The 10,981-nt window shown below is 42.4% G+C and overlaps 1 long non-coding RNA gene across 1 annotated transcript; it reads right to left on the reverse strand.

Annotated features, from left to right (window-relative positions):
• Window positions 1-4,507: 4,507 nt before the first annotated feature.
• On the reverse strand, window positions 4,508-9,157 carry LOC137333918 (uncharacterized). The gene is made up of 3 exons (XR_010966014.1): window positions 9,110-9,157; window positions 7,687-7,760; window positions 4,508-4,724 (listed from the first exon to the last, which is right to left on the reverse strand). It is a non-coding gene; the product is annotated as an uncharacterized lncRNA (long non-coding RNA).
• Window positions 9,158-10,981: the final 1,824 nt, after the last annotated feature.

The raw sequence follows: 10,981 nt of genomic DNA on the forward strand, positions 1-10,981 counted from the left end.
GTGTCGTCAGTGTACATGTGGAATCTTAGGTGTTTTCGGATGATGTCACCGAGGGGCAGCATGTAGATGAGAAACAGGAGGGGGCCAAGGATAGAACGTTGGGGGATTCCAGAGGTAACGGTGGGTCACCTGCCCTGCCATACTTCAACTATACCGCAGCGGCCAGTATGCCTGTTGCACACAGCCTGTGCTGAATAAGGATGTCCAACCTTTCGGAGCAAGTTGCTGCATGTGTGTTACAACTAGTAAACGGGCTACTTTTACACAGAAATGTGAGCCCCACCATACACACAAATGTGAGACTTCATATACAAAAATGAAAGATCCTCTATGCACAGAGAAACCAAACCACCATATGTGAGAATCCATAGATGCGAAAAGCAAGAACCTCATACAGAAAAATAAGAACATAAGAACGTAAGAAATAGGAGCAGGAGTGTTCCATATGGCCGTTTGAGCCTGCTCCGCCAGTCAATAAGATCATGGCTGATCTTCGACCTCAACTCCACTTTCCCGCCCAATCCCCATATCCCTCGATTCCCCTAGAATCCAAAAATCTATCAATCTCAGTCTTGAATATATTCAATGACTCAGCATCTACAGCCCTCTGGGGTAGAAAATTCCAAAGATTCACAACCATCTGCGTGAAGAAATTTCTCCTCATCTCAGTCCTAAATGGCCGACCCCTTCTCCTGAGACTAAGCCCCCTAGCTCTAGACTCTCCAGCCAGGAGAAACAGCCTCTCAGCATCTACCCTGTCAAGCCCCCTCAAAATCTCCTCTCATTCTTCTAAACTCCAGAGAGTATAGGCCCATTCTACTCATCCTTTCCTCATAGGACAACCCTTTCCTCCCAGGAATCAATCTAGCAAACTTTCGTTGCACCACCTCTAAGGGAAGTATATCCTTCCTTAGATAAAGAAACCAAAACTGCACACAGTACTTCAGGTGTGGGCTCACCAAAGCCCTGTACAATTGCAGACTTCCTTACTCTTGTACTCCAGCCCCCTTGCAATAAAGGCCAGCATACCATTTGCCTTCCAATTGCTTGATGTACCTGCATGTTAACTTTCTGTGTTTCATGTACAAGGACACCCAAAATCCAAATTAAACATTTAATAGTTTCTCACCATTTTAAAAATATTCTGTTTTTCTATTCTTCCAACAAAGTGAATAACCTCACATTTCCCCACATTACACTCTATCTCCTACCTCCTTGCCCACTCACTTAACCTGTCCATATCCCTTTGCAGACTCTTTGGGCATGATTTTGACCCCAAGCCCGGAAGGGGGCAGGGTCAAATTGCGGTATGGGAAACCCGGAAGTATGGGTTTTCCGGACACTCTTACGATTTTGACGTAAGGACATCTTTTACTTTTTTTGCCGTCCAACAGGCCGGCCTGATTGACATACTGGTCTCAGTTGGACGGGAGAGCAGCCGGGAGAGGACGTGTTCAGGTAAGTCTTCAGGTAAGTCTCTGTTTGTATGGATGGGGGGGGGCATGGTGGGCACAGGTATGAGGGGGTGGCATGGGTGGGCATGGGTGCTTGGTGGGCATGGATTGGCATGGGGCATTGGTTGGCACAGAACATAGGTTGGCACAGGGGCATGGGTTGGCACAGAGGTCGTCAGTCATGGGGGAGGGATCAGGGGTCAGTCACGGGGGAGTGGTGTCGGGATCAGGGCGTCCGTGATCATTGGGGGGGTTTGAGGATCGGGATCGGAGGTCCACGATCGTTGGGGGGGGGGAAGAGATCAGGGCGGGGGTCCGCGATCGTTGTGGGGGGTCGCTGCAGGTAGGCTTGTTGGGCCTGGGGCAAGCACTCCTGCCCCTCCAGGCCCTCAAGCTGTGCCAGAAAGGCACCTAACTGTTAGTCTCAGGCCTTCTCGCCTCCTTTCATGAGTCATGAAAGAGAAGGCCTGGGAATCCCGGCCCTCCGGGGTTGAAATCGGAAACTGTGGGAAAATGGATGCCCGAAGCCTCCTTGAAAGGTTTTAATGTCCGACCCGCTTCCTGGGAGTGGATTGGTTGCCCGCCCCCCGTCCCGCCCCGGTGAAAACCGGAAATGGGCGGGGTGGAGGCGGGTTGGGGGCGGGTCTGAAATTGTTGCGATTTTGAATGCACCCTCTACCCCCAACCCACCCGTTTTTCACTGTTAAAATCGTGCCCTTTGTGTCCTCCTCACAGCTTACTTTCCCACCTAGCTTTGTATCATCAGCAAACTTGGATGCATTACACTCGGTCCCTTCATCTAATTCATTAATATATATTGTAAATAGCTGAGGCCCAAGCACTGATCCTTGCGGCACCCCACTAGTTATAGTCTGCCAACCTGAAAATGACCCGTTTATTCCTACTCTCTGTTTTCTGTCCATTAACCAATCCTCTATCCATGCTAAAATGTTACCCCAAACCCATGAGCCCTTATCTTGTGTAACAACCTTTTATGTGGCACCTTATCGAATGCTTTTTGAAAATCCAAATATACTACATCCACTGATTCCCCTTTATCTACCCTGCTAATTACATCCTCAAAAAGCTCTAATAGATTTGTCAAACATGATTTCCCTTCCATAAAACCATGTTAACTCTGCCTAATTATATTATGATTTTCTAAGTGCCCCATTACCATGGCCTTAATAATAGATTCCAGCAACTACTATTGACAGGCTAATTGGCCTGTAGTTCCCTGTTTTCTCTCTCCCTCCTTTCTTGAATAGCGGTGTTACATTTGCTACCTTCCAATCCACGGGGACTGTTCTAGAATCTAAGGAATTTTGGAAGATCAAAACCAATCCATCCACTATCTCTGCAGCCACCGTTTTTTAGAACCCTAGGATGCAGGCCATCGGGTCCAGGGGATTTGTTGGCTTTTAGTCTGATTAATTTTCCAGTAATTTTTCTTTATTTTAATTAATTACTTTAAGTTCCTCACTCTCATTAGACCCTTGGTTCCCCACTATTTCCGGTATGCTTTTTGTGTCCTTTACTGTGAAAACAGATTCAAAATATTTGTTTAACGTCTCTGCCATTTCCTTCTTCCACATTATAATTTCTCCTGTCTCAGCCTCTAAGGGACCCACAATTACTTTTGCTGCTCTCTTCCTTTTTACATACTTGTAGAAGCTCTTACAATCTTTTTATATTTCTTGCTAGTTTACTCTCATATTCTATTTTCTCCATTTTTATTATTTTTTTGGTCATCCTTTGCTGGTTTCTAAAACTCTCCCAATCCTTAGGCTTACTCCTCTTCTTGGCAACATTATGAGCCTCTTCTTTTAATCCACTACTATCCTTAACTTCTTTCGTTAGCCACAGATGGATTACTTTTCCCGTGGAGTCTTTATTCCTCAATGGAATGTATATTCGTTAAGAATTATGAATTATTTCTTTAAATGTTTGCCATTGCTTATCTACCGTCATATCTTTTAATCTAATTTCCCAATCAACCTTAGTCAATTTGTCCCTCATACCTATGTAATTGGCTTTATTTAAGTTTAAGACTCTAGTTTTGGATTTAAGTACGTTACTCTCGAACTCAATGTGAAATTCATCATATTATGATCACTCTCTCCCCAGAGGATCCCTTACTATGAGATTACTAATTAACCCTGTCTCATTACACAAGACAAGATCTAAAATAGCCTGTTCCCTGGTTGGTTCCACAACGTATGTTCTAGGAAACTGTCTCGGATGCATTCCATGAACTTGTCCTCCAAACTACTTTTGCCAATTTGATTTGCCCAGTCTAAATGAAGATTAAAGTCCCCCGCGATTATTGCATTACCTTTGTTACAAGCTCTTCTAATTTCTTGATTAATACTCTATCCAACAGTATAACTACTGTTAGGGGGCCTATAAACTACTCCCACCAATGTTTTCTGCCCCTTGTTATTTCTTATCTCCACCCATACTGATTCTACTTCCTGATCTTCGGAGCCAAGATCCTTTCTCACTACTGTCCTTATGTCATCCTTTATTATCAGGGCTACCCCCCCCTCCTCCCCCCCACTTTTCCATTTTGCCTGCCTTTTCGAAAAGTCAAGTACCCTGGAATATTTAGTTCCCAACCTTGGTCACCTTGCAACCACGTCTCAGTAATGGCTATTAGATCAAATTCATTTACCTCTATTTGTGCCATTAAGTCATACATCTTGTTACGAATACTTTGTGCATTCAGATAAAACGCCTTTAATTTTTACTTTTTACTTTTTTTCCCTGATTTGACCTTATTCACTGATGCACCATTATTGTTAAACTCTCTGTCCTTTCCTGACACACTCTGCTTGTCTTTACCCAATCGCTACACTGCTCTATGGCCTTGATTTTTCTCTTTAGATTTATAAATTTACCCTTCCCTGAACCCTCCCCCCCCCACTTTTTAGTTTAGCTTTAGCTTATGTGAGGATCCATATACAAACAAGTCAAGATCTCTGCCTTCCTCCCTATTCTTCCTCTTATACCTCCCTCTCTATCCACTTACCTTTAAGAGGCCACATCCCTTTAATTTTTCCAGGCTTGGCAATCTTTGGCCAGACTTTCCAGCGTCTGATGCCGGGCATCCCAAATGAAATCCTAGTGGCATGGGTGCCTGCTTCTGAGGCGCAAATCAGGGAACATCCTGTTGATCCCAGAAGGTCTGTTGGAGTCAGTGGAGGAGGTTCCCGGCAGGTAGATCTTGGCATTGGTGCTGAGATGTGCTTCACTGCAGGCCCAGGCTCCCTATGTACAGGCACATAAAGAATATTGCCAATAACGTTAAAAATGTTTAATTTTTGTTCCAGTGCTTTCCAGTTGTGTCAATTGTGCCAACAATAACAAGCACAACTGCCTTATTATGCACACTTTCAACATTCAACACTACAATGCACCAAATTCACTTTCCCGAACAGCAATTTTCCACCTTGTGAAAAACAGGCACAAACCCTCCAATAGCATAGGTATTACATAAACATGTACATCACAGATCCCACCAATATAAAAGCTGGAGCAGCTTGTAAAAGAAGAGAAAACTGTCTTGTTTTGTGTTTTTAGTAATTTTCCTGTACTGGGTTTAAAATATCAGAACTGTTTTTAAAGGAGCTCTGTGAAGTCTGTAAACCGAGAGGAATAATAATGTGACTGGTGAAGTGATGATGTAATTATCTCATGGATATATCTGCACTAAAGGAATGATTCAGTATTTCTCAAAAATGGTAAGATTAGAATGAAATCTAGTTTGCAGTAGTTCATGATGCAGCAGATAACACATCTGCTGTAGCGTGAACTTTCCCTGTGATCAGTATAGAGCACTGAAGCAAAGTTTTTGGAACACGTTGTTCCTGAAACTGCACAACCCAAAAACTCCCCAAACCATAATTCTTCCTTTTTATTATTATTAATGGCATTGAATTTATATTTGTTTGATATTTGGACATTAATTAAAACTAACTATTTACTTAAACATGGAATTTTGTCCCTTTTTATTTTTTCCTTCTTTCACCTTCCATTGACATGGAAAAGAAAATCAGAAAATCAGTACCCCACTAAGTTCCTTCCCCTACCTCCCCTAAAATAGTTCAAGCAATGTTGTTAATATCTCTATAACTCTTAATCCCCTTTCTCAGGGCCACACAGTAGCCTGTACCAAACTGCAAAATGCTTCAAACTCACGGACAGGTAAGAGAGGGAGTACAGTTTTGGTCTCCTTATCTAAGGAAGGATATACTTGCCTTAGAGGCGGTGCAGTGAAGGTTCACTAGATTAATTCCTGGGATGAGAGGGTTGTCCTATGAAGAGAGGTTGAGTAGAATGGGCCTATACTCTCTGGAGTTTAGAAGAATGAGAGGTGATCTCATTGAAACAGATAAGATTATGAGGGGGCTTGACAAGGTAGATGCTGAAAGATTGTTTCCCCTGGCTAGAGAGTCTAGAACTAGAGGGCATTGTCGCAGGATAAAGGGTCGGCCATTTAAGACTGAGATGAGAAGGAATTTCTTCACGCAGAGGGTTGTGAATCTTTGGAGTTCTCTGCCTCAGAGGGCTGTGGATGCTCGGTTGTTGAATATATTCAAGGCTGAGATAGATAGATTTTTGGACTCTAGGGGAATCAAGGGATATGGGGATTGGGCGGGAAAGTGGAGTTGAGGTCAAAGATCAGCCATGATCTGATTGAATGGCGGAGCAGGCTCGAGGAGCCGTTTGGCCTACTCCTGCTCCTATTTTTTATGTTCAATGAGCAAAGTGACAAACCAGGACAACTCTTGGCACCTGCACTCTGTAAAAAGAATAGAATCACTGCACCAATCCTAAAACCACCAGTGACCATGCTGAAATAAACAGAGTTTGCCAGCCAGTACACCAGTAAGGTGCCGTCACACTACAGGAAACAGAATGGTTCCTAGCCGACTTCCCACTGCCCAACCTCACAGAGTAAACCTCACAGGTGTCCCAATCTTAGCTACTGAAGTTTAAAAGGTTGTCACAAGCCTACAGTTCGGCAAAGCGCTCTAGCCCAAGGGTTTCCTTGTTGAGGTCTATACAGCCCTATTCCCTGACCTGACCCTATGCTGATGGAGCTATTCCATTACATACTGATGGTTGGCACTTCGCTGGAATTCCTCAAATTGGCCATAATCAACCTTATAGATAAAAAGGGCAGAAAAAGAACCCATCACCTGTACGTTCTACAAGTCCAAATCCCTCTCTATTATAAAAAACTTGCCAAAGTCCTGACCTCCAGCTTAGACTTAGTCACTTCTGGACACACCCACCCTGATGCTACCCCTGAATGTAGAAAAGGCCTTCAGCCAGGCACAGTTGAGTTTGCTACTCCCCCAGCTCCAGTGGATGGCCTTTGGTGACACGATTAGACAATGGATTGAAATCCTTTACTGCCGCTCCTGCAGATAGTTTGGTCCTGACCTAGTCTCAATTCTTTTTGGATGGAGGTCCTAGAGGTCATTGCTGCCATGACTGGCCTATCCATTTCCCCAGATCCAAACCCATGCATGCTTGCTCTGCTGCTGTCAGGGCAAGGAACCCCTGTACTGACCTTGCTTCTGGTAGCAAGAAGATGCATTCGCTTGCTGTGGCATAATTTAACACCCCCCTGCAATAAACCTATGACCAATGCACATGTGAGAAATTTTCCAGCTGGAGGAAGTAATGTACGAGTTGCGCATTCTGCTGGGAAAACTTCAGGAAACATCAGGCCTCTTCCTGTGAGCTAGCCTCCCACCCACCCTAGATCCACTCAACTGGACTGGCCCCTGGCCTGTCTGCTGATAAGGCAGTCTCCAGCATCTCTGACAGGGACTCGCTGCAGCCCCAGCCTAATGCAACTCTATATGGCTCTCATTATGTGCATCTGCAAGTATTTTAAAACCTGTATTATAGCGTGTACTCGATATAAACCATGTCCTGAAGAAGTGTGTAAACTTCTTGTACAAAATAAATAAAATGATTAAAAAACAGTTATTTTGTGTTAGTGTTTCGACTGTTGGAATCTTTTTAGTAAGTGATGATGACATCATGGAGGAAGAATTGCTCCAGTCACTAAGTGCAGCAATGTTAGAAATGCATCAGAAAGAACATGTGGGGGGAAATGGCTTGATAGAGCTACTCTGTTCAAAAATAGAAAATAGCTGAAATAGATATGTGGCTCGAATGACAAGTTCTTTAAACAAGCCCGGACAATACCTACCGTCATTAAATCTGTTCCCTTACACCAGAAGCTTCAGTAACTCCCACAAGCCCAATTCGTTCGATGACGTAGTACTGGTTAAACAAAATTAATGATGAAATCAACAAACAAGGAAAAAAAGGATATTAATTTTGATCATGATTCCTTCTAACTGTTCCATTTGTAAAAGAATAACTTTATTAATAAAACTTGCTGTTTTAAAAGCTCAGATAACATGAACTGGACTGTAAAACGATAGCATATTATTGACAAAAACTTAAAGCACACAATCATACATTAAGTGCAAAACAGCTAAGAATCATTAAATCTTAGTTATTTTTCCACTATTGTAATTCTATGCACAATTCTCTGTGAGTAATGCAAGACCAGTATAATTCTGTTTAATAGCTTTTGCTAATGGCTAAACTCAGTGACAGAAATGGATATCTTTGATGAAAGGAAGCAGGGTGACTGCCTCATACACGAGTGATCTGTACAACATTTTATATGCTGTGCATTATGATTGGGAGGAAGGAGGAACTGTTCAAATATTCTTATCAGGAAATACATGGCAGGCAGTTTGTTTTCTTATGCTTTATCATGAATAATACACCTCCTGTTGACTTTGAGTGGCTTTTTTCTCTTAGCAACCTGTCCTTGCTCCCTCTCATTAAGACTATTGACTCCTTACTTGGGTACATTTCCACAGGTGCCAGTGCCTTCTTGTGTGAGACTTGACACTGACTGTTGGCAGGTGTTTCAATTTTGGTGGCAATGCACTGATATTAATCTTGCCATCAGCTGATGCATGCAGACACACACGGACACATGTACACACACACGCACACATACTGGACATGCAGATACACACACAAACACATGCGCACACACACAAGCACACACACATACTGTACATGCAGACACATGCATACGCGCGCACGCACACACATACATGCAGATACGCGCATACTTACAGCAGGGATAATGATCTGGTGCAGGAATTATGTCCAGTTTTCTATTCCCTAACCCAAACATGCTGAGGCCAGTTGCAGCACTTGGCACTATCCTGATCTGATTTAGCTGCTCACTGGCTAAACTCACACTGAGCCATCAAGGAAGACTTTGAATGGCATTGTTACACTGTTGGACAGGAAAAGGCCATTGGTCCACCTCACCTACCCTTCAAAGCCTCCTATCAGGTTTGTTACTGTGATTCTGGAACTAATTACCATGTATCCCCCTTACCAATAGGAATTCATCCAGACCTTTTTAAAAGCCTAACATGGTTTTCTGCTCCATTACACTGCTGGTATTCCGTTACACAATTCTAAAAAAAATGTTGCTAACTTTATTATTTTCCTTTGACAACGTTAACTTTAAATTGCATTCCTCGTCCTCGAATGCTGCACCTGATAGAACTCTCCTGGATCCAAAATCTCCATACCTGTGGAAATCTGAAAGACCTTTCAAGATCATCCTCACCGTCCTGTTCTCCAGAGACTGGGTAGACAGTCTTTCCCTGTGTTTAAATGTTTCATGCTCAAACAGGCATGCTGCTGGATGATTGTTTTGGCTGTTAATTATACCTTCCAATATTCACTCTGTAAAACTATCATGCACATGCCAAACAAAAAAGAAACCAATAATTCCCCCAAATGTTTTCATTGGGATTCTGTTACAGCGTCTCAGCTTGTTTAGATATCCAACGTTTAATGAAGAATACAAAGACAGACAGTGGCTTAATTCAAATTCCATTTGGAGCTCACGGAGAAAAATTTAGTCCAGGATAATAGATGCAAAATCTTTGTTCATTGTTGGCGTCAACATTAGTGCTGAAATTGTTAGGTGGCCATCAGTAATGCTGCTGTTATGCTGCAATCACTAGTTCGAGACATGTACCTGCTGTAAACGATGTGGAGCTGGCCAACCTAAGACACACTGCTAGCTCTGCATCGCTCTCCGGCCAGATAATGTGGAACTCCGTGTGTTTGTGTGCACACACAGAGCTTTCCTCATCGCATTCCAAATGCTGCTTCAGTTCAATGTTAGCGAAGGGCTGACAGGATAATTGGCAGCCAGCATTGAATGTTTTAAAATTAAGTTTGCAACGTTACTGGAAAGTCCAACCAAACTCCTGGGAACTTTGTAAAGTTTACTTTATACCAATTGCAGTTATACTGCGGCCAGTATGAAGCTGAATTGACATGAGAATACGTCCTGGATGTGGCTTCATACAGGTTGCCAGAATTAGATCTGGGTGACTTCATTCTCAGTCATACCACATAGATGCACAGCCAAAACCTATTTACATCAACAAAACATGTATAGTATATAACCTGTAAGCTTATAATAAATATGTATACCAAAGTGTCTCAGATATTGTGAATCTATTGACATGTTACTACCTTGAAGGACATTCCAGGTTGTGCGTTATCCTAAAAGTAATTTAGAACAGGACAGACTAAAGCTGTGACACACAATGCCTGCTTACAATGTTCTCACTCATTAAACAGGCCAAGAGGTCAAGTGGCAAAATTAACTTGATTCTGTTGCCTGCCAATGACCAATAGAACAGCCACCTGGAAGTGGGGCATTGGTAAGGTACAAATAGCAAGTAACTTGCTGCTGTTAAAGACGCTATATAAATGCAAGTTGTTGTTGTTGTTGAAGCACAGAGGTTTTAAAATCTCAAAACTGTTTGGTAGAAAGCCATGACCTTTCAGTAGATGATGATTTATCACTTTTAGACACCAGAAGGAACAATTTCTCACCCAGTATGCAACAGAAGTAAAAGTAAAGTTTCTGATTATTAACTAATTACTTTTTTTAACAATTTGCTGGTATAATTATTTGTATTGGAATAATAATAATCAAATAGATTAAACTAGGCAAGATAAAATGCGAGGCACGTGAAAAGTAGTTACTGTGGTTACTGGTGTTTATAGAACTCTGATAAAGATCAAAGTGCATTTCAGCTACAGAACTTTGCTTTAGAAATTCATTTGTGCTTGTCAAGTGTCAACAGGAATATGACCTGTATTTCAATATTTACTCTTTGTGCGAGTTGGCTTGTGCTTCATTGTCAAAAAGCAGTGGCATTGCCACAACTGAAGAGTTTCAGTGTAAAAAAAAATCCTAATTATTAAATATGAATTTTCACATTTATATGGAACAGAAATCGAGGCAGGAGCCAGCTTTCCCAGTACACTGGGGTTTACAATGGGAAAAGAGGAAACAGTGCATAATGGGACATCCTGCACCTGTAGATGACCTCATTCAGTATGTGATATACAATGCAGAATGCAGATTATATGCA

This window comes from Heptranchias perlo, chromosome 2 (genome assembly GCF_035084215.1).
Source record: "Heptranchias perlo isolate sHepPer1 chromosome 2, sHepPer1.hap1, whole genome shotgun sequence".
In the NCBI taxonomy this organism is placed as follows: Eukaryota; Metazoa; Chordata; class Chondrichthyes; order Hexanchiformes; family Hexanchidae; genus Heptranchias; species Heptranchias perlo.